Genomic DNA, 19,908 nt, shown 5'->3' on the forward strand with positions numbered 1-19,908 from the left:
ATTCGAACACTGTGCGAATGTTGAGGTGTGGGTGGATCATATTACCAAAACGGTCCACCACGCCGCTGCAGCATCCATTCCACAGTCCACAGGCCACCGGAAAAGGCCACCTGTGCCTTGGTGGAGTGACGAATGCCGCTCTGCAATCAGGACCAGGCGTGCGGCCCTGCGGCGGTTCAAGTGTCGGCCGACTGCTGAGAATCTTGCAGCCTTTCGGGTGGCGAGGGCGAGATGTCGCCGCGTTATTCGTGAGAGCAAGAAGAGGTCGTGGCAAAAGTTCCTGAACACCATTAATCGTTCCACCAAAAGTTCCATTGTGTGGGAGACCATTAGGAGAATTTCTGGCAGAGGAGGGAGGTGCCCCATAGCTGCTGTAATGAATAACGGCACTCTCCACACAGATCCGCGAGACATTGCCCAGACTATGGCAGCATATTTTGCGACAGTTACTGCCACAACCAGTCAGGATCCAGGTTTCCAGCGCCATAGAGCGGTTGCTGAGAGGTGTAGTCTGAACTTCCAGCCCACCTCTCATGAAGTTTACAACTGCCCTTTTTCTATGTGGGAACTGGATTCTGCATTGTCTGGAGCTCGTGACACTTCCCCTGGTCACGACAGGATCCATTACAGTATGCTATGGCACCTCACAATGCGCAACAAAGAAATCCTCCTCGCACTTTTTAATGCCATTTGGGCGTCTGGTCACTTTCCTGACGCGTGGCGTGAGGCAGTTTTAATCCCTTTTTTAAAACCTGGGAAAGACCGCACGAGCCCAAGTAGCTACCGTAGTATTGCCCTCACTAGTTGCATAGGGAAGACCTTGGAGCGGATGGTCAACCGCCGCCTTGTCTGGATGTTAGAATCCCGGCAACTCCTTAGTCGCTTTCAGTGTGGGTTCAGGAGGTTTCGTTCCACCTTCGATAACCTTGCCCTCCTGGAGGCGGCTATACAACAAGCTTTCCTACGCCGTCATCACCTTATAGGTGTATTTTTCGACATCGAGAAGGCCTACGATACCACTTGGAGGTGTCTCATCCTGGAGCAGCTTCACGAATGGGGTTTTCGTGGTTGTCTTCCTCTTTTTATTCAGTCTTTCCTCTCGCCACGATATTTTCGATACCGAATTGGTGACGTCCTGTCTGATCGCTTTGAGCAGGAGAATGGTGTCCCTCAGGGTAGCGTTTTAAGTGTGACTCTCTTTGCCATCGCTATTAATAGCATTACGTCCATAGTGAAAAGTCCTGTCCAGTGTTCTTTGTTTGTGGATGATTTCTCTTTGTTCTCCTCTTCTTCAAGCCTTGCAACGACAACTCGTCAGTTGCAACTTACGATTAGGCGTTTGGATGACTGGGCGCTGAAGAGTGGCTTTAAGTTTTCCACCGAGAAGTCTGTATGTGTTCTTTTTAACCGTTCTCGTTCGATTTTCACCTTTCCTGAGTTGCGCTTGAGGGACACTATTCTGTCTTTTAAAGACACGGTGAGATTTCTGGGGCTCATTTTTGACTCGAGGCTCACGTGGTTACCTCATCTTAAAGACCTGAAACGGCGGTCGCTTCAGGCTTTAAGTATTTTAAAATGTCTTAGCCACAGTACATGGGGAGCTGACAGGACTTGTCTGCTCCAGTTTTACAGGGCGTTTGTGCGATCTCGGCTCGATTATGGGTGCACGGTGTATGGGTCCGCGAGGCCTTCTTACTTAAAGATTTTGGACATTGTGCACCATGAAGGGCTTCGGTTGGCCACTGGGGCATTCCGAACTAGCCCCATACCAAGCCTCTGTGCAGAGGCTGGTGAACCGCCACTTCATATGCGGCGACAGCTACTTACGGTCCGCCAGGCATATAAAACTTTGTCCACACCATACACCCCTGCATACCATACCATACCGTTGCTCAGCCTCCTCTGGCACGGTTATTTCATAACCGGCAACGTGCGACGCAGCCCTATGGGATTCGCGCACAGGATTGCCTCGCTGCAATGTCTATGGCTGGTCTTCGTGTTTTACGTCGCGGTTGGAGCAGATCTCCACCTTGGCTCCTCCGAAGACCCAAACTTATTTTAGATTTGACTCGTTTTAAGAAGGATGGCACGCCAGATTTTACATTCCAGTCACTGTTTTTTAACATTTTAGATGTGCATCACGGTTTCACTGTCGTTTATACTGATGGCTCCAAACAGGAGACTTCCCTTGGCTGTTCTGTGGTGTTCCCTGATCATGTTACCCGGATTCGCCTCCCTGCTGAATATACCGTTTTCGCAGCGGAGCTCCACGCGATCCTGAAGGCACTGGAGCAGATGAATCGTGTTCGGGGCGATCGATTTCTTCTCTGCTCCGATTCTCTTAGTGCCTTACAATCACTGCAGAACCTATACCCGACTGAGGAGATGGTCCAGCTGATACATGACCAACTGTACTTGCTCCAACAGCGGGGTAAAGAGGTATCCTTCTGCTGGGTGCCTGGTCATGTCGGCATATGGGGCAATGAACAGGCTGATTGGGCTGCCAAGGCGGCCTGCAGAGAGCAGGATGTGGTCCAGTGTCCTATCCCCTTGCAGTCAATCATCGCTGCACTCCACAGGAAGAGCATGGAGTTGTGGGAGGACGAATGGCTGGCGGTGACGGCCAATAAACTGCGGTCGGTAAAGTCAACCACTCGGCCGTGGCGTTCCTCCTGCCGGTTGCTCAGGCGGGAAGAGGTGGCCCTCACACGTCTGCGGATCGGGCACTGTCCTGTGACGCATAGCTATTTATTACGGCGGGAGGATCCTCCGTTTTGTGATGCCTGTGGTGTGCACATCTCTGTCCGGCACATTTTAACAGACAGCATTTTATACCGTGATGCAGGGCAGCAGCACAAGTTGATGGGGATCTGCCTTGTGTTTTAGCTAACGATGAGACGTGTGTGTCTAGGGTTTTTAAGTTTTGTGATGTGTCTGGACTCTGGCCTAAACTTTTAGGCTGGAGGTTTTAGTGTATTGCAGAGTGGCTGACTCCTCCCTTTTTTTCCTTGCGGTCAGCCAGCCACTTCCATCTGCTACATTGTTTTAGCTCCCTCTCTCATTTTCTTCCTGTGTTGTCCATCTTTTACTGCCGACGCCCTGCTTCATCCCACGCTTCGGTGTGGGTGAGCACATATTTTCCAATGATTGTTCCCCGTGTTTTATGTTCCGTTTTATATAAATGTTCTGAGCTTTTTTTTTTCTTGACACCCGTCTCACTAGGATACTGAACGGGCGCTGAAGACCTTGCTGTCGTGCGCCCACAAAACCCCTCTACTACTACTCTACTTCATCTGTTTCTCTTAGGATGACATTCTTAATTTAAGATTGATCTCTTGATTTTGCTTTTAGCCATTTGAGTATTAATTATTGGTGGCCCTTTGGCTTTGCCCTATTGCAGGCTCCAACTGATGAAATATTTAGTTTCATGATTACTTTTATAATTGTTCCCCACATTGGTAGCATCTTGGATTATGTGACCATTAATAAAATTCATTAAACTTGCAGATTCCCCCTGCAGGTCCAGAGGTTAGAATAGGCCCAAGGTATTCCTGCCTGTTGTAAGAGGAGACCAAAAGGAGTGAGACACGTTGTGGCCTTCATGTGACGGTCCCCTATAGGGTTTGACCTCTCATTCTTCAAAATTTTCCGCAGAGATTGAGCCAATTGGGAAGGGTGCCTTACATGGTGCATTGTGTCCATTGTGCATTGAGATCTTTAGCCCTCTTTCACGTCGTTGCATTGCAGTCCCACCCGTTCTCCATCTCTTGGACGAGGGAACCTTCCTGTGTGTGTTCCATCATGCACTATGCAGTGCCGACAATGACCATGGACTTCTTTGCACCTCATATCCAGCACGGTAGCCAGTCTGTTGTGGTGGGGGCCACCATGTACCCTGTTGGTTGTAGCCCCCTGACAACACATGGATTGCCCAGCTGATGACTGCATCATTAACTCCCCACGTATGCCGAGGAGTAGAAGCCTGTCGCCCCGCGGCATAGAGACTCGTGACAATGGCCATCCTGCCAGGTGGCCTTTGCTGCGGTTGGGTGGCACCTGTGGGGAGGGCCCCTGCTCGGAGGAGGTGGCATCAGGGTGGATTACACGCCATGAAACATAGTACGTCATCTCTTGCTGGTGGTCAGACACCAGCAGTCTCTAAGCGGTCAAGGTCTGAAGGTCTAACTTCAATGCTAAGAGATACGACCCCAAATCGTCGTCCCCCCCTGGCCACACCATTGGAGGAACACAAGGCTAAGGATGACAGCAAAGTTCATTCAACCTGGTACCTCAAATGTACAAGAGTTGATGAGGCATCTTTCTTGTAAATGAAACCTCAGTTTTTTGTGGAGTATTTAGAGGACAAGTTTGGGGAGCTGGAGGGCTTGTCCAAAATTCGGTCGGGGTCAGTCTTCACCAAAACAGCATCCTCTGTCAAGTCACAGGCACTACTCGCCTGTGACAAGCTGGTAGATGTTTGTTTCTATCATGCCCCATAATAGCTCAAATATGATCCAGGGTATGACATTTCACAGGGACCTTATTTTTCAGTCTGACGATGCCTTCATCTTGGCATTAGAGGGTGACACATTACCCAATAAGGTCAAGGTGACGGTCTACCGCTGTGACGTAAAGCCATATATCCCTCCCCCAAAGTGGTGCTTTAAGTGCTGGAAGTTCGGCCATATGTCTTCCCGATGTACTTCCAGCGTCACCTGTTGGGATTATGGACATCCTTCACGTCCCAATACTCTGTGCCCCGCCTCACATCTGTGTTCACTGTGGAGAGCATCATTGACCTTGCTCGCCAGACTGCAGGATTTTATAGGAGGAGAGGAAATCGTGGAATATACGACCTTGGACTGACTGACGTACACTAAGGCTAAGAGGAAATTTGAGTGCCTACATCATGTGGCTATGACCACCTCATACACCGCCGCTACAAGAACAGTTGTTGCCCCATCAGTTCTTCGAATTCCTGTCTCCTCTCAGAACCGGGAGACTACACCTGCCCCCTTGATAGTGGGGCACTTCCCTCCCTGTTGCTCCTGCACCACCTACTTTGGGAGCAACCCTCCCCCTAACCATCGGGGATTTCAGTCCCCACTTCAAGCCAGAGAAGCATAAGGCTTCTTCAGCCCCTCTTGCTAGGAAGGTGTCCCTTGGGTCACTCCCTTCCCATGTTCTTGCTAGTGGGAAAGATGACACCCACCAGTGGCTGAAGAGCCAAAAAGCAGCTGGTCGTGTGGCTTCACGCTCATCCTCAGTCCCGGAGACTGATTCAGTGAAGTCCTCCCAGCCAGGGAAACCCAAGGAGCAACATGAGAAATAGAAAAATAAGACCTCAAAGAACAAGGGACTTGGGGTGGCACCCACACCACCGCTACCTACAAGCTCTATGTCTGAAAATGGGGTGGAGATTCCGGTGTCCGCTGAGGACCTGGATCTTTCTGGACCCTCAGACACAATGGATATAGACAGCTCAAGCAAAACGCTTGGTGGCAGCAGTTGATCCTGAGGTGTAAACTGCCTCAGTGAATGAATGTTCCATGCCTTCCCAGTCTCAAGATATCATCCTCCAGTGGAATTGCGGCGGTTTTTTCCACTGCCTGGCTGAGCTACAGCAACTGTTAAGGTTTACACCCACTTTCTGCATTGCCCTCCAGGAAACCTGGTTCCTGGCAATGTGGACCCCTGTCCTCAGTGGCTATAAGGGATATTACATGAACAATAGTGACTACATGTCAGGTGGAGTTAGCGTTTGTCCTAAACTCAGTCTGTAGTGGAAATTGTGCCCCTTCAAACCCCTCTTGAAGCTGTGGCTTTCAGGATAAGAATGATGCGGGAAATAACTGTCTGCAATGTATATCTTCCTCCAGATGGTGCAGTATCCCTGAATGTATTAACTGCACTAGTTGATCAATTCCCTAAACCTTTCCTACTTTAGGGAGATTTTAACACCCATGAGGTGGCAGTGTGCTTACTGGTAGAGGCAGAGATGTTGAAACTGTACTGTCTCAGTTCAACCTCTGCCTCTTATGGGGCCGCCACATTTCAGTGTGGCTTGAGGTAGTTACTTGGCCATTGATTTATTAGTTTGCAGCTCAGGACTTCCCCATCTATCCACTGGAGTGCACATGACAACCTGTGTGGTAGTGACCACTTCTCCATCTTCCTGTCACTGCCCCGGCATCAGGCCCATGGAAGCCTGCTCAGATGGGCTGGGAAACTTTCACCTCTGATGTCACCATAGGCTCTCCCCCACATGGTAACATCGATGTGATGGTTGAGCAGGTGACTACCACAATTATTTCTGAGCAGAAAATGCGATCCCTTGTTCTTTAGGATGCCCTGGCGAAAGAGTCCCTTGGTGGTTGCCGGAAGTTGCTGAAGCAATTAAGGAGCTTGAGCGAGCTCTACAGTAGCATGAGCAGCACCCTTCCCTAGAACATCTGATAGCCTTTAAGCAGCTCCGTGCCTGTGCATGCCAGCTTATAAAATGACAGAAACATGAGTGTTGGGAGAGGTACGTGTCAACCATTGGGAGCCATAAATCACCTTCCCAAGTCTGGACGAAGATCAGATGTCTTTTTGGGTACCACACCCCAACAGGTGTCCCTGGCATTAACATCAATGGCGTGTTATCTGCTGTCGAGCACTTCGCTCGAACAGCGGATGGAAAGGAAAGTCCTCTTGTTCACCCCACACCACAGTGCAGTGTATAACACACCACTTGTGGAGTGGGAGCTCCTCAGTGCTCTTGCACATTGCCCCGACACAGCTCCTGGGCTGGATTGGATCCACAGTTAAGATGATTAAACATACCTCGTCGGACTAAAAGCAACTTATCCTTGTCATCTTCAACCGGATGTGGTGCAACGACATCTTTCCATTGCAATGGCGGGAGAGCAGCATCATTCCGGTGCTCAAACCTGGTCAAAACCCCCTTGACGTGGATAGCTACCAGCCCATCAGCCTCACAAACTTCCTTTGTAAGCTGCCGGAACGTATAGTGTGTTGGCAGTTGGGTTGGGTCGGGTCCTGGAGTCACATGGCCTACTGGCTCGATGGCAGGGCGGCTTCTGCCAGGGTCGCTCTACCACTGATAATCTTGTGTCCCTCAAGTCTGCCATCCGAACAGCCTTTTCCAGACATAAACATCTGGATGCCATTTTTTTGACTTATGGAAAGCATACAACACATCCTGGTGACAGCATATCCCTGCCACATAGTATGAGTAGTGTCTCCGGGGCCCTATCCCAGTTTTTATCCAAAGCTCCCTGTCACTCCGTATTTTCCGTGTCAGTCGGTGCTTCCCATAGTTTCCTCCTGTATTCAGGAGAATGGTGGTCTGCAGGGCTCCGTATTGAGTGTCTCTCTATTTTTAGTGGCCAGAACTTTACCTTCATGACAATCCACTCACTGTAGTGGAGACATATCGATTCTTAGGACTGGTTTTAAATGCCCGATTGACTTTGTTACCTCACCTTTGTCAGCTTATGCGGAAGTGCTGGCAGCTCCTCAGTGCCCTCCACTGCCTGAGCAACACCAACTGGGGTGCAGATTGCTCTACACTGCTGCAGCTCTAACAAAGCCCTTGTTCAAGCCCGCCTTGACTATGGGAGTCTGGTTTATGGTTCAGCGGCACCTTCAGCCTTGTGTGTACTCGACCCAGTGCACCACTGTGGCGTTGACCTAGCAACGGGAGCTTTTAGAATGAATCCGGTGACCAGTGTCTTGGTGGAGGCCAGAGTCCCTCCATTGCAGAGCCGACGTGCGCAACTGCTCACCAGTTACATTGCACACACTCATAGTTTTCCTGAGCATCCAAATTTCATCTCCTTTTTCCACTTGTGGCAGTTCATCGGCAGCCCAGGTCAGGGCTAACGATTGCGATTTGCATGTGATTCCTTCTGTCTGAAGTGGAGTCCTTTCCTTTACCACCTCCCATCCAGGTCCATCCACATACACCTCCATGGTGTACACGTAGGTCTTAGATTTGTCTGGACCTTTTGCATGACCCCAAGATCAACGGAGGCCGTTTTGAACAGCATTCCTTGCCCGATGGCTGCAGTGTGTTACTTCAGAGTTGGTGGCCATCTCTTGTGCACTTTGCCCCAGGAAATCGTTTCTTCTGTGTACTGGCTCCTTGAGCAGCCTACAAGCTATCGACCAGTGCTACGCTCACCGTCCTTTGGTAGCGTCCATCCAAGAGTCCATCTATGTCCTGGACTGGGTCCATTGTTCAGTAGTGTTTGTGTGGACCCCAGGACACGTTGGCATCCCAGGCAACAAACTTGCAGACAGGCTGGCCAAACAGGCTAAGTGGAAACCGCTTCTGGAAATGGGCATCTCTGAACCTGACGCCGTAGGATTTTTTGGCTTTGGGAGATGGAATGTCATAACAGTACACACAACAAACTGTGTGTCATTAAGGAGACCACCAATGTGTGAAAGTCTTCCATGCAGGGCTCTTGCAGGGAATCAGTTGTCCTCTACCGTCTCTGCATTGGCCACACTTGGACGACCCACAGTTGCCTTCTGCACCGTGAAGACCCACCTGAGTGTCTGTGCGGCACCTGGTTGACAGTGGTCCATATTGTGGTACACTGTCCCACTTTGACTGTCCAGCGACGAAATCTTGGGTTACTGTACTCGTTGCTGCTAATTTTATCGGACAATGTATCATTGGCTGATTTAGTTTTATGTTTTATTCGTGAGGGTGGGATTTATCATCTGATTAAAGTCCTTTGTTGCTCTGTGTCCTACAGCCTAGTGCTTCTAGGGTGGAGGTTTTAATGTGTTGTGGAGTGGCTGGCCTCTCCCTTTTATTCTCATGGTCAGCCAGCCATGGTAATCTACTTTATTGTTTTAATCTCTTTGTGCAGTTTCTTGCGTTTCTGTGGTTTCCTTGTCCCCTTTTTGTCCATTTACATGTTTGTTGCCCTTCATCGTTCTTGTGATTTTTTTCCTTTCATTCAGTTTTGAGTTGTCACTCTGGTTTGTTTTATTCAGAACAAGGTCCCTTTCCCCCTCTTTTAATCCAGCCAACGAAAATTGCAGTTGCTAAACTCATTCCTGATCGTGTCCTATGTATTATATTCACCAAAAGTCTCGCAGGGGTAGATATGCTGCATTCTAGTTCCTTCCATTGTCCTCTCTTGTAATGTTAACCCTCTCCACTATGCTAACACTACTTAAAAATTCACTTGGATTGTTCTTTGGTGTAGGTAATAACTGTCTTACTCTTGGAGGCGAACTAGTTTTCCAGTAACAGCATTATAGATTTGAAATACAAATCTTATGCACTTATTTAATTTTGCACCCGTAATCATAAAACACTTTAGTTTTACCCCTGAGAATCGAACCTTTCCTCTCCACAAAATTCGCTTAATCTTTTGTTTATTTTTAGACCAGTATTTCTCCAAAGATGACTTTGTACTCCCAAGAATTACATAAGCAACCATTTAAGCAGACTCCGCGCAAAGGGAATTTTCCCTTTCAAACCAACTACTGCAGAACCTTCTTTAACTGAATTTAAAGAGATTGAGAAACAGCCAATTCAGTTTAACAGAGTTAGAATGAAAGAGGTACTTGAGTAAACATCAGACTGTTAATATATATTTTTTGTGTGTTATGGATACCAACAAATGACGATGTTCTATTGTAATGACCTCTCAGAAAAATAAAAAAACTACACTGTACATGTACTGTAGTACTTCTGACATTACTTTAATTGAGAAAGTGTAATTTCATTTTAGTCTTTTTGTTTCTTGAATATTTAAAGAGATTTTGGCATGCTTCTAAGATTTCATCTTCTTGCTTACTGTGCTGCATAAAATGTATAGTTTATCAGTGTCAGGCCAAGTGGTTTAGTGGCAAAGTGGTTGCCTGAAAATGGAGGTTTTGGGGTAAAATCCTGGTAGAACTACATAAATTATCAGTCTGTATTCAATAAAGACATCACCTGTAATTAGTGTGAAAAGTTATCTGGAATGACACATGGTTCAGATTCTTTGTCAAACTGTAGGTCCCCTTTCCTCAATTGGTTAAATGGTGCAGATTGGGGACACAGGTGCAAGTTACTGTAGTGCTATAAAGTTCAAAGAATTGCACCTGGCCATTGTGCCACAAAAAAATAAGCCAACTGTTTTTAATTTCCTTTATACATTCATTGTTTCTGATTGTTCATCTTAAATCAAAATTCACTATCTTCTCATGTACTGTTGAAAACTTAAAAGAATTATGAAGCTTAATTCAGCATACTGTTTTGTTCCTATTGCCACCCTATCTTTTAATTGGTACCTTGTCTCATTTGAGATTTTCTTTTGCTTTCTTCATACCAGCAACATTATTTAAATGTTTACATAAGTTCCATTGTTAGGTAGCCCCTTCCATCTGTCTATTTAATCATACTTATCTAAGATACTGCACTTGTTGCTCAATTTAATCAGGTGTGCCTAGATATAAATCTGTAACTGAAAATTTTTACTTCCTCTCAAATGATCTGTTCTTGTTCTATCATAGGCGCTCAAAGCCACATGTAGTTCAGGAGTAATTTAGGACTGCAGAATTCGTATGTCAATTTGTCATTTGTTGTGTAAATTTTGTTGTACCACAGATCTCCTCCTGGTCCTCAGTTTGTCATGGTTGTCTTCATTCTGAAGGCTGGTTTTGATACAGCCCCCATGCTACCCCATCTTGAGCAAGCTTCTTAATCTCTGAATAACTACTGCAACCTACAGCCTTCTGAATCTGTTTATGGTACTCATGTCTTGATATCCCTCTAGCATTTTTACCCCACACACACCCCTCCAGTACTAAATTGGTGATGACTTGATATCTCAGAATGTTTCCAATAACTGCCCCCTTCTTTTATGCAAGTTGTACCACAAATTTCGTGTCCCACAAATTCTATTCAGTAGCCCCTCATCAGTTACACAATCTACCCATTAATCTTCTACAGTCTTCTGTAGCACCACATTTCAAAACCCACTTGTCTGTTCTTGTCTAGACTGTTTCATCACATGTTTCACTTCCATGTGGGGCTATATTCTATACAAACACCTTCGAAAAAGAGTTGCTAACATTTAAATCTGCATTGCATATAAACAAATTTCTCTTATTCAGAAACACTTTCATTGCCATTTAAAGTATACATTTTATATACTCTACTTAGGCCTTCATCAGTTACTTTGCCTCCTAGATAGCAGAACTCGTCTACTGCTTTTAGTGTCTAGTTCCTAAACTAATTCCATTGGCTCTGCACAATTGAATTCCTCCCTTTAACCTCATAAAATTGTTGACCCTGGGATGGCTTCAGTGTATTTGTGACATACATTTCCATTTATAAAGAAAGGAATTTGTCCTTTTTGCTAGTCTGGTGGGCTGTGGATAATTTTTTCTAATCATTGAATGTGGCATGAAGTTTCATTGGTCGGTTACATAACTCTTTAAATGTCCATAATAAAATTCCCCTCTCTCTACCCACTTCTCAGATACGGGTAAGTGAATAGGTTCCTTATTTTGTAGTTCATAAATCGCCATAACATGTTCTTAGCTTTACTGCTTTTGTTCTAGGATCTGATTTTGGATGACGTGTAAGAATATTTGTTTTTTATGGTGCAGTACCATTGATTAGTTAAGAAACTATCATGGCAGCTGCCTCAGAAAGCAACAAATGAGGACCTTGACCAGTCGAGGACAGATCAGTGTGTGGGTCAATCTGTGCCTCCCTCTTGAAGGACAAATAGCCTGCACCCATGTTCTCTGCTTCTACAATCAAGACTTCACCTGTCACTAGAGTGGAAACTTATCTGAAATGACATGTGGTTCAGATTCTTTGTCAATCTGTAGGTCCCCTTTCCTCACTTGGTTAAATGATCTTGTGAAATGTGTTCTGAAAAGAATACTAAATCATCTATTGAGAAAAAATCTGTATCAGTTATCAGAAACAATACCCCCCTGCGGGTCTGGGGTAAGAATAGGCCCGAGGTATTCCTGCCTGTCGTAAGAGGCGACTAAAAGGAGTTTAAACCGTTTCGGCCTTCCATGTGATGGTCCCCCTTGGGGTTTGACCTCCATTTTTCAAAATTCTACAGAAATACGAGCCTTTTGGGGAAGGACACCTTACGTGGTGTACCACTGGTCCTAAGTGCACTAAGACCTTGGCACTCAGCATTGCACCGGCGTTGTAACCATACCCACTATTCCTCAAATTGGGCCTAAACGCCTGATGGGTTGTCCAAGTTACGCCCATAGTGCATCTCCATCTGCACCAGCGATCATGATGGACTTTCCATGGCACCAGAAATCCAGCACGGTAGCCAGCCCGTTGTGGTGGGGTCGTCATTTACCCTCTAGGTTGTAGCCCCCTGAAAACACAGGGATCGTACTGCCGATACCTGAGCTGCACCCTCCCCACGTCGGCCAAGGAGTAGATGCCCGTCTCCTTGGGGCATCAGGACTCCCGGCAATGGTCATCCTGCCAGGTGGCCCTTGCTGCGGCTGGGTGGCGCCCGTGGGGAGAGCCCCTGGTTGGAGTGGGTGGTATCGGGGCGGACGTTTCGCAGATGAAACGTCAACACGTATCAGGTCGCGCTGCGGCCAAGTCTTTCAAAAGAAAAGGTACCGTTTCTAGTTCTGGTTCACCTGCCCTTTCCCCCTTGGCCACTCCATGGGAGGAGGGACAGGCCCGCCGGCTTGGGGCAAAGTACTTCCCCCGCTATTTGGTCTGTTCTCGAACCGATGGGGGGACATTCGCCACCTCCAAGCCCATGTTCTTTGTTCAGCACATTGAGAACATCTTCGGGGAAATCGAGGCTCTCAGCAAGATGCGTTCAGGGTCCGTTCTTATCAAGACCACCTCCGCCACACAGTCGGCGGCGCTCCAGGCGTGCGACCGCCTAGGGGACATCCCAGTATCCATTGTCCCACATCTGGCACTAAATAGAACGCAGGGGGTTATTTTTCATCGTGACCTCCTGCTACAATCTGAGGAGCTCAGGGCCAACCTGGAGCGCCGAGGCGTGCATTTCGTCCGGCGAGTCCAGCGCGGCCCCGAAGACCGTCGCATTGACACCGGGGCCTTTATCCTCTCCTTCGAGGGGGACGTTCTCCCGGAGAAGGTAAAGGTGATGTGCTACCGGTGTGACGTGCGACCTTACGTCCCGCCTCCTATGCGCTGTTTTAGGTGTTTGCGCTTTGGGCACATGTCGTCACGGTGTGAGGCTGAGCCCCTTTGTGGCGATTGTGGACGTCCTCTTCGTGAGGAACATACATGCACCCCACCACCTCGGTGCATTAATTGTCCTGGCGTCCACTCGCCTAGATCCTCAGACTGCCCCGCATATCAGAAGGAGAAGAAGATATAAGAAATCAAAACTTTGGATCGGCTCTCTTATTCTGAGGCCAGGAAGAAGTATGACCGCCTCCATCCCGTGCCATTGACCACTTCGTTTGCCTCAGTTGTGTCCACTCCTTCCGCGGTATCCTCACCCCTATCCTGTCCCCCCTCCGCCTCCGCTGCCGCCGCCCATCAGGGGGCTCTGCCTCCGCCTCCCAAATCCCTCCCTTCCAAATCCTCCTCCCCCGTGGCCCCCACCCCCTCTGCCCCAGGGGCCACCCTTCCTCCTCCTCCTGCCCCCACGCCACCTGAGAAGCGATCCTCTTCTCAGGCGTCCATCGGGGAAACGTTCCGGACCCCAGCTTCCGAGGTCCGGCGTTCCAAAACGGACCCCACGCGTGAGGACCTTCTTCGGGTCCAGCCCACCATCCCTGTGCCTCCAAGAAGTAGTCTCTATCCCCCTCTCCACCCCGGCGCGTTTCGTCTGACGCTCCATCCGTGAGTCGCTGCTCCCGGCCGTCCTCAGTTTCGCCGGGACGCTCTGCTGCCAGGCGCTCAGCTGGCCTTTCATCGGCAAACGATGCTGCCCCTCCTACACAACCAGGGACAGCGGCCGCAGCTGGCGACGAGTCGATGGAACCGGATCTGCCTCCCGTCGGTTGTAGCATTGTTCCCTCGCAACCTGGCCCTCCGCGGCCATCGAGCTGACCAGCTCTTCCCCCGTCTCGTTCCCCCAACTTTTTGACTAGCGATGGCGTTGTTTCATTGGAACATAAGAGGTATTCGATCTAATCGGGAGGAATTACAACTGCTCCTCCGCCTGCACTGTCCGCTCGTCCGTGGTCTCCAGGAAACCAAGTTGCGCCCGACTGACCGTCTTGCCTTTACCCACTATACATCGGAGCGGTATGACCTCACCCCTGTGGACGGTGTCCCAGCTCATGGTGGGGTCATGTTGCTCGTTCGGGACGATGTCTATTACCATCCCATCCCATTGACCACCCCACTCCAAGCAATAGCTGTACGCATTACTCTTTCTGCTTTTACTTTTTCAGTTTGTACCATGTACACTCCACCGTCATCTGCTGTTAGTCGGGCTGACATGATGCACCTGATCGTTCAGCTTCCCCCGCCGTTTTTATTGTTTGGCGACTTCAATGCCCATCATCCCCTTTGGGGCTCTCCTGCATCCTGTCAAAGAGGCTCACTCTTGGCGGATGTCTTCAACCATCTCAGTCTTGTCTGCCTCAATACTGGCGCCCCGACTTTCCTCTCGGACTCTACTCATACCTACTCCCACTTGGACCTCTCGATCTGTTCTACCACTCTTGCCCATCGGTTCGAGTGGTATGTCCTTTCTGGCACCTATTCGAGCGACCACTTCCCCTGTGTCGTTCGTCTCCTGCACCACACCCCATCCCCACGTCCTTCGAGCTGGAACATACTGAAAGCTGACTGGGGACTTTACTATTCCCTGGCGACCTTTCCGGACCACGATTTTCCCAGTTGTGACAGTCAGGTCGAATACCTCACGGCTGTTATCATCAATGCTGCCGAACGTTCCATTCCTCGTACTACTTCTTCTTCACGTCGCGTTTCCGTCCCCTGGTGGAACGAGGCTTGTAGGGACTCTATCCGTGCTCGACGACGTGCTTTACGCACCTTTCGCTGCCATCCTACGTTGGCGAATTGTATTGAATACAAACGACTCCGAGCGCAATGCCGTAGAGTCATCAAAGACAGCAAAAAAGCTTGTTGGGCCTTTTTCACCAGCTCCTTTAACAGTTTTACTCCCTCTTCTGTCGTCTGGGGTGGCCTGCGCCGGCTGTCGGGCATTAAGGCCCACTCCTCGGTACCTGGCCTGACCTCAGGTAATGAGGTCCTTGTTGATCCTGTGGCTGTCTCCAACGCCTTTGGCCGCTTTTTCGCGGAGGTTTCAAGCTCCGCCCATTACCATCCTGCCTTCCTTCCCAGGAAAGAGGCAGAAGAGGCTCGGCGACCTTCCTTCCACTCGCTGAATCTGGAAACTTATAATGCTCCCTTTACTATGCGGGAACTCGAACGTGCGCTTGCACTGTCCCGGTCCTCTGCTCCGGGGCCAGATGCCATTCACGTTCAGATGCTGGCACACCTTTCTCCGGCGGGCAAAAGCTTCCTTCTTCGTACCTACAATCGCGTCTGGACCGAAGGTCAAGTCCCCATGCGTTGGCGTGACGCCGTTGTTGTTCCTATACCCAAACCCGGGAAGGATAGACACCTTCCTTCTAGTTACCGCCCCATTTCTCTTACAAGCTGTGTCTGTAAGGTGGTGGAGCGCATGGTTAATGCTCGGTTAGTCTGGATTCTTGAATCTCGACGGCTACTTACTAATGTCCAATGCGGCTTTCGTCGCCGCCGCTCCGCTGTTGACCACCTTGTGACCTTGTCGACATTCATCATGAACAACTTTTTGCGAAGGCGCCAAACGGTAGCCGTGTTTTTCGACTTGGAGAAGGCTTATGATACCTGTTGGAGAGGAGGTATCCTCCGCACTATGCACAGGTGGGGCCTACGCGGTCGCCTGCCCCTTTTTATTGATTCCTTTTTAACGGATCGAAAGTTTAGGGTACGTGTGGGTTCCGTATTGTCCGACGTCTTCCTCCAGGAGAACGGAGTGCCTCAGGGCTCCGTCTTGAGCGTAGCTCTTTTTGCCATCGCGATCAATCCAATTATGGATTGCGTTCCACCTAATGTCTCAGGCTCTCTCTTTGTCGATGACTTCGCGATCTACTGCAGTGCCCAGAGAACATGCCTCCTGGAGCGCTGCCTTCAGCGTTGTCTAGACAGCCTCTACTCATGGAACGTGGCAAATGGCTTCCGGTTCTCTGAAGAGAAGACGGTTTGTATCAACTTTTGGCGATATAAAGCGTTCCTTCCGCCATCCTTACATCTCGGTCCCGTTGTTCTCCCATTCGTGGACACAACTAAGTTTCTAGGGCTCACGTTGGACAGGAAACTGTGTTGGTCTCCACATGTCTCTCATTTGGCGGCCCGTTATACACGTTCACTTAATGTCCTCAGAGTTCTTAGCGGTTCATCTTGGGGAGCGGCTCGCACTGTCCTGCTTCGCTTGTATCGGTCCATAGTCCGATCGAAGCTGGATTATGGGAGCTTCGTCTACTCGTCCGCTCGGCCATCCCTCTTACGCCGGCTCAACTCCATCCACCATCGGGGGTTACGTCTTGCGACCGGAGCGTTCTACACTAGTCCCGTTGAGTCTTTATGCTGAAGCTGCCGAGTTACCATTGACCTACCGGCGCGACGTACTGCTGTGTCGGTATGCCTGCCGGCTGTTGTCTATGCCCGACCACCCCTCTTACAGGTCCTTCTTCGCCGATTCTCTCGACCGTCAGCACGGGTTGTATGTGTCTGCCCTGCTGCCCCCCGGAGTCTGCTTCCGTCGCCTGCTTCGACAATTGGATTTTGCCCTCCCTACCACCTTCCAAGAGGGTGAGAGCCCGACACCACCTTGGCTCCAGGCTCCGGTTCATATTTATCTCGACCTCAGCTCACTCCCGAAGGAGGGTACTCCGGCTGCAGTGTATTGCTCATGGTTTGTCGAACTTCGTGCTCGACTTGCCGGTCACACCTTTATTTACACCGATGGCTCCAAAACTGACGATGGTGTCGGCTGTGCCTTTGTCGTCGGGGCCGCCACCTTTAAATACCGGCTCCTCGACCAATGTTCCAGCTTTACGGCCGAGCTTTTTGCTCTCCATCAGGCCGTTCAGTATGCCCGCCGCCACCGCCATTCATCGTATGTACTCCGCTCTGATTCACTCAGTGCTCTTCAGAGCTTTGGAGCTCCCTATCCGGTCCATCCCTTGATTCAACGAATACAGCAGTCCCTCCATTCTTTTGCTGATAATGGTGGTTCTGTCAGCTTTCTATGGGTTCCCGGACATGTAGGAGTGCCTGGGAATGAGGCTGCGGATGCTGCAGCCAAGGCTGCAGTTCTCCTGCCTCGGCCAGCCTCCAATTGTGTCCCGTCATCTGACGTTCGTGGGGATGTATGTAAGAGGCTTGTGTCGTTGTGGTGGGATGCTTGGTCATCCCTCCAAGGAAACAAGCTCCGGGCAGTAAAACCGCTCCCAACTGCTTGGACAACATCCTCCCGACCATCTCGGCGTGAGGAGGTCCTTCTGACCAGGTTGCGGATTGGGCATTGCCGGTTTAGCCACCGCTACCTGCTCTCCGGTGACCCAGCCCCGCAGTGCCCTTGTGGTCAGGCATTAACAGTGCGCCATGTTTTATTGTCGTGTCCCCGTTTTAGTCAATTTCGTGTTGTCCTGTCCCTGCCATCTACTTTACCGGATGTTTTAGCTGATGACGCTCGAGCAGCTGCTCGTATTCTGCGTTTTATAACTTTAACTGGCTTGTCCAAAGACATTTAACCTTTTTACTTATTTTATCTGCATCTTTGTCAGGTCCTTCTGGTGTCCCCCCATCCCCTTGAGTTTTACCAGATTCCATGTGCTCTCACAACAGTGACTGGGCGCTAATGACCTCAGCAGTTGAGCGCCCTTAAACCCAAACCAAAAAAAAATCAGAAACAATACAAAATTATAGGCAAATTATGTTTGATAGAAAAAAAATTATGGGTATTTGACAGCCAATGTAATTAACTAAATAAGACTTATAATGTGCTTAGATGTTGTGTAAAAATATTTGACAACTTAGGTTAATCACTTTCATGGTGCTTCTGTTGTTTCACTCACACACACACACACACACACACACTCTCACTCTCTCTCTCTCTCTCTCTCTCTCTCTCTCTCTCTCTCTCTCTCTCTCTCTCTCTCTCTCTCCCTCCCCTCCTTCCCTTTCTCCTCCACTCCCTCCCTTTCTGCAAGATGAACACTTACGTTCTGATGTCTGTATAATATGAGTCATTACTAGAGTAATTACTTTGGTATGTCCTGATTAGGTCCATAACACCATTGTGCCTCTTGCAGTCAAGCTCCACCTATTGCACTTTCCTGCAATGCCTTTACCAGTCATTTGCAGTAACAGAATGAGAGACAGCATAAGAGTTCCTGAAGGTTTTATGCGGTCATGTTAGACACCTTACGCTGCCTGTTATAGTTAATCTTTGTTTATGCCCATTAAATTGCACTCAGGTCGCAGTTATCTGACAGAAGGCGAAGCACGCCGCTTCTGAGGCTTTTTTAGCTAATTTGTCAAAGTTGTCTTTTCATGAGATTTCTGTACTTGCACTGGGGCATACATCTCAGTCTTTGCCATGTTGTCATTGCATTCTACCCCCTCTTTTGTAACCATTCAGTCGGCAGCCTTGAGTAATTCGCTGGTGGTATTTTGTCCGTTTGCCTACAATAGAAAACATTGTTCATAAGTGACATAATTGGGCGGGAGATTTGGAAGCACCATCTCTGAAAACCATTCCTCGAACTTTGCAGAATTCATTTGCTTAAGATATTCTCCTTGTTCAGATTTAGCTCTGCTTGCATCAGATCTGTTTCTTGATCCAACCGTTCCCACTATCATTCTTCTGGAGGCAGTTCACCACACTGTGATGTCCATGAAGTCTTTAGGTTTCTGCTAACAGCAGCTCCATGTTAAGTTGCTATTGACCCATGACTTGTCAAGATAAGTCTTTGGAAGCACCCCTAATGCTCTTAATGTGCACAAGGAAGCATGTCTGCCAGGGCAGTGCCACCATCTTCTGGGAACAGATGGATCTCCATACAAATCCCTTAGACTCGAGTCATTTCTAGAGATACTACCCCATCTCCAGATAAAAATAAAGTAATTCGAACCTAACTGCTGCAGTGTTGAATGTAAACAACTATACACTTTTACAGTACAGATTATCATTCTTCTGGAGGCAGTTCACCACACTGTGATGTCCATGAAGTCTTTAGGTTTCTGCTAACAGCAGCTCTAATGCACCCCTAATGCTCTTAATGTGCACAAGGAAGCATGTCTGCCAGGGCAGTGCCACCATCTTCTGGGAACAGATGGATCTCCATACAAATCCCTTAGACTTGAGTCATTTCTAGAGATACTACCTCATCTCCAGATAAAAATAAAGTAATTCGAACCTAACTGCTGCAGTGTTGAATATAAACAACTATACACTTTTACAGTACAGATTACAGATGTAACTGAAACTGGCTTGTTCTTCCCAGCAGTCTGACAGTTCATGAGGATGAGAGCTGGCAAAATTCCTAATAATGTGTAGGTGCCACAGACTTTAGCCAGTGTAAGTGGCTGCTCTTTTATGGGCCTGTGTGATAGTGTGTAGATATTTTTTCTGTTCATTTTTTCACCTTGGGGCATTGCAGCACATTGTGCATCATTTTATGAGCACCAGTGACCCCTTTCCTTTCACGGGTCACAATGTAATAAAACTGCGTGACAGACCTGAGACTTATTTTAAAATAAGAGAATGAGCAGCAGGCAACTCAAACGCAAAGCAAAAAAAATTGAATAAAAAATGTTAGAGGCATTCAGTAATGGTTAGCATTGCCATAAAAGTTGCCTGATACTATGTGGCTGCTGGT

General features: G+C 48.6%; 1 protein-coding gene across 1 annotated transcript in view; it reads left to right on the forward strand.

The window, feature by feature from the left end:
* LOC126248371 (sialomucin core protein 24-like) overlaps window positions 1-19,908 on the forward strand; it is a 33,359-nt gene that overhangs the window by 8,763 nt on the left and 4,688 nt on the right. The gene's annotated exons all lie outside the window — the stretch shown is intronic.

This window comes from Schistocerca nitens, chromosome 3, assembly GCF_023898315.1.
Source record: "Schistocerca nitens isolate TAMUIC-IGC-003100 chromosome 3, iqSchNite1.1, whole genome shotgun sequence".
NCBI lineage: Eukaryota > Metazoa > Arthropoda > Insecta > Orthoptera > Acrididae > Schistocerca > Schistocerca nitens.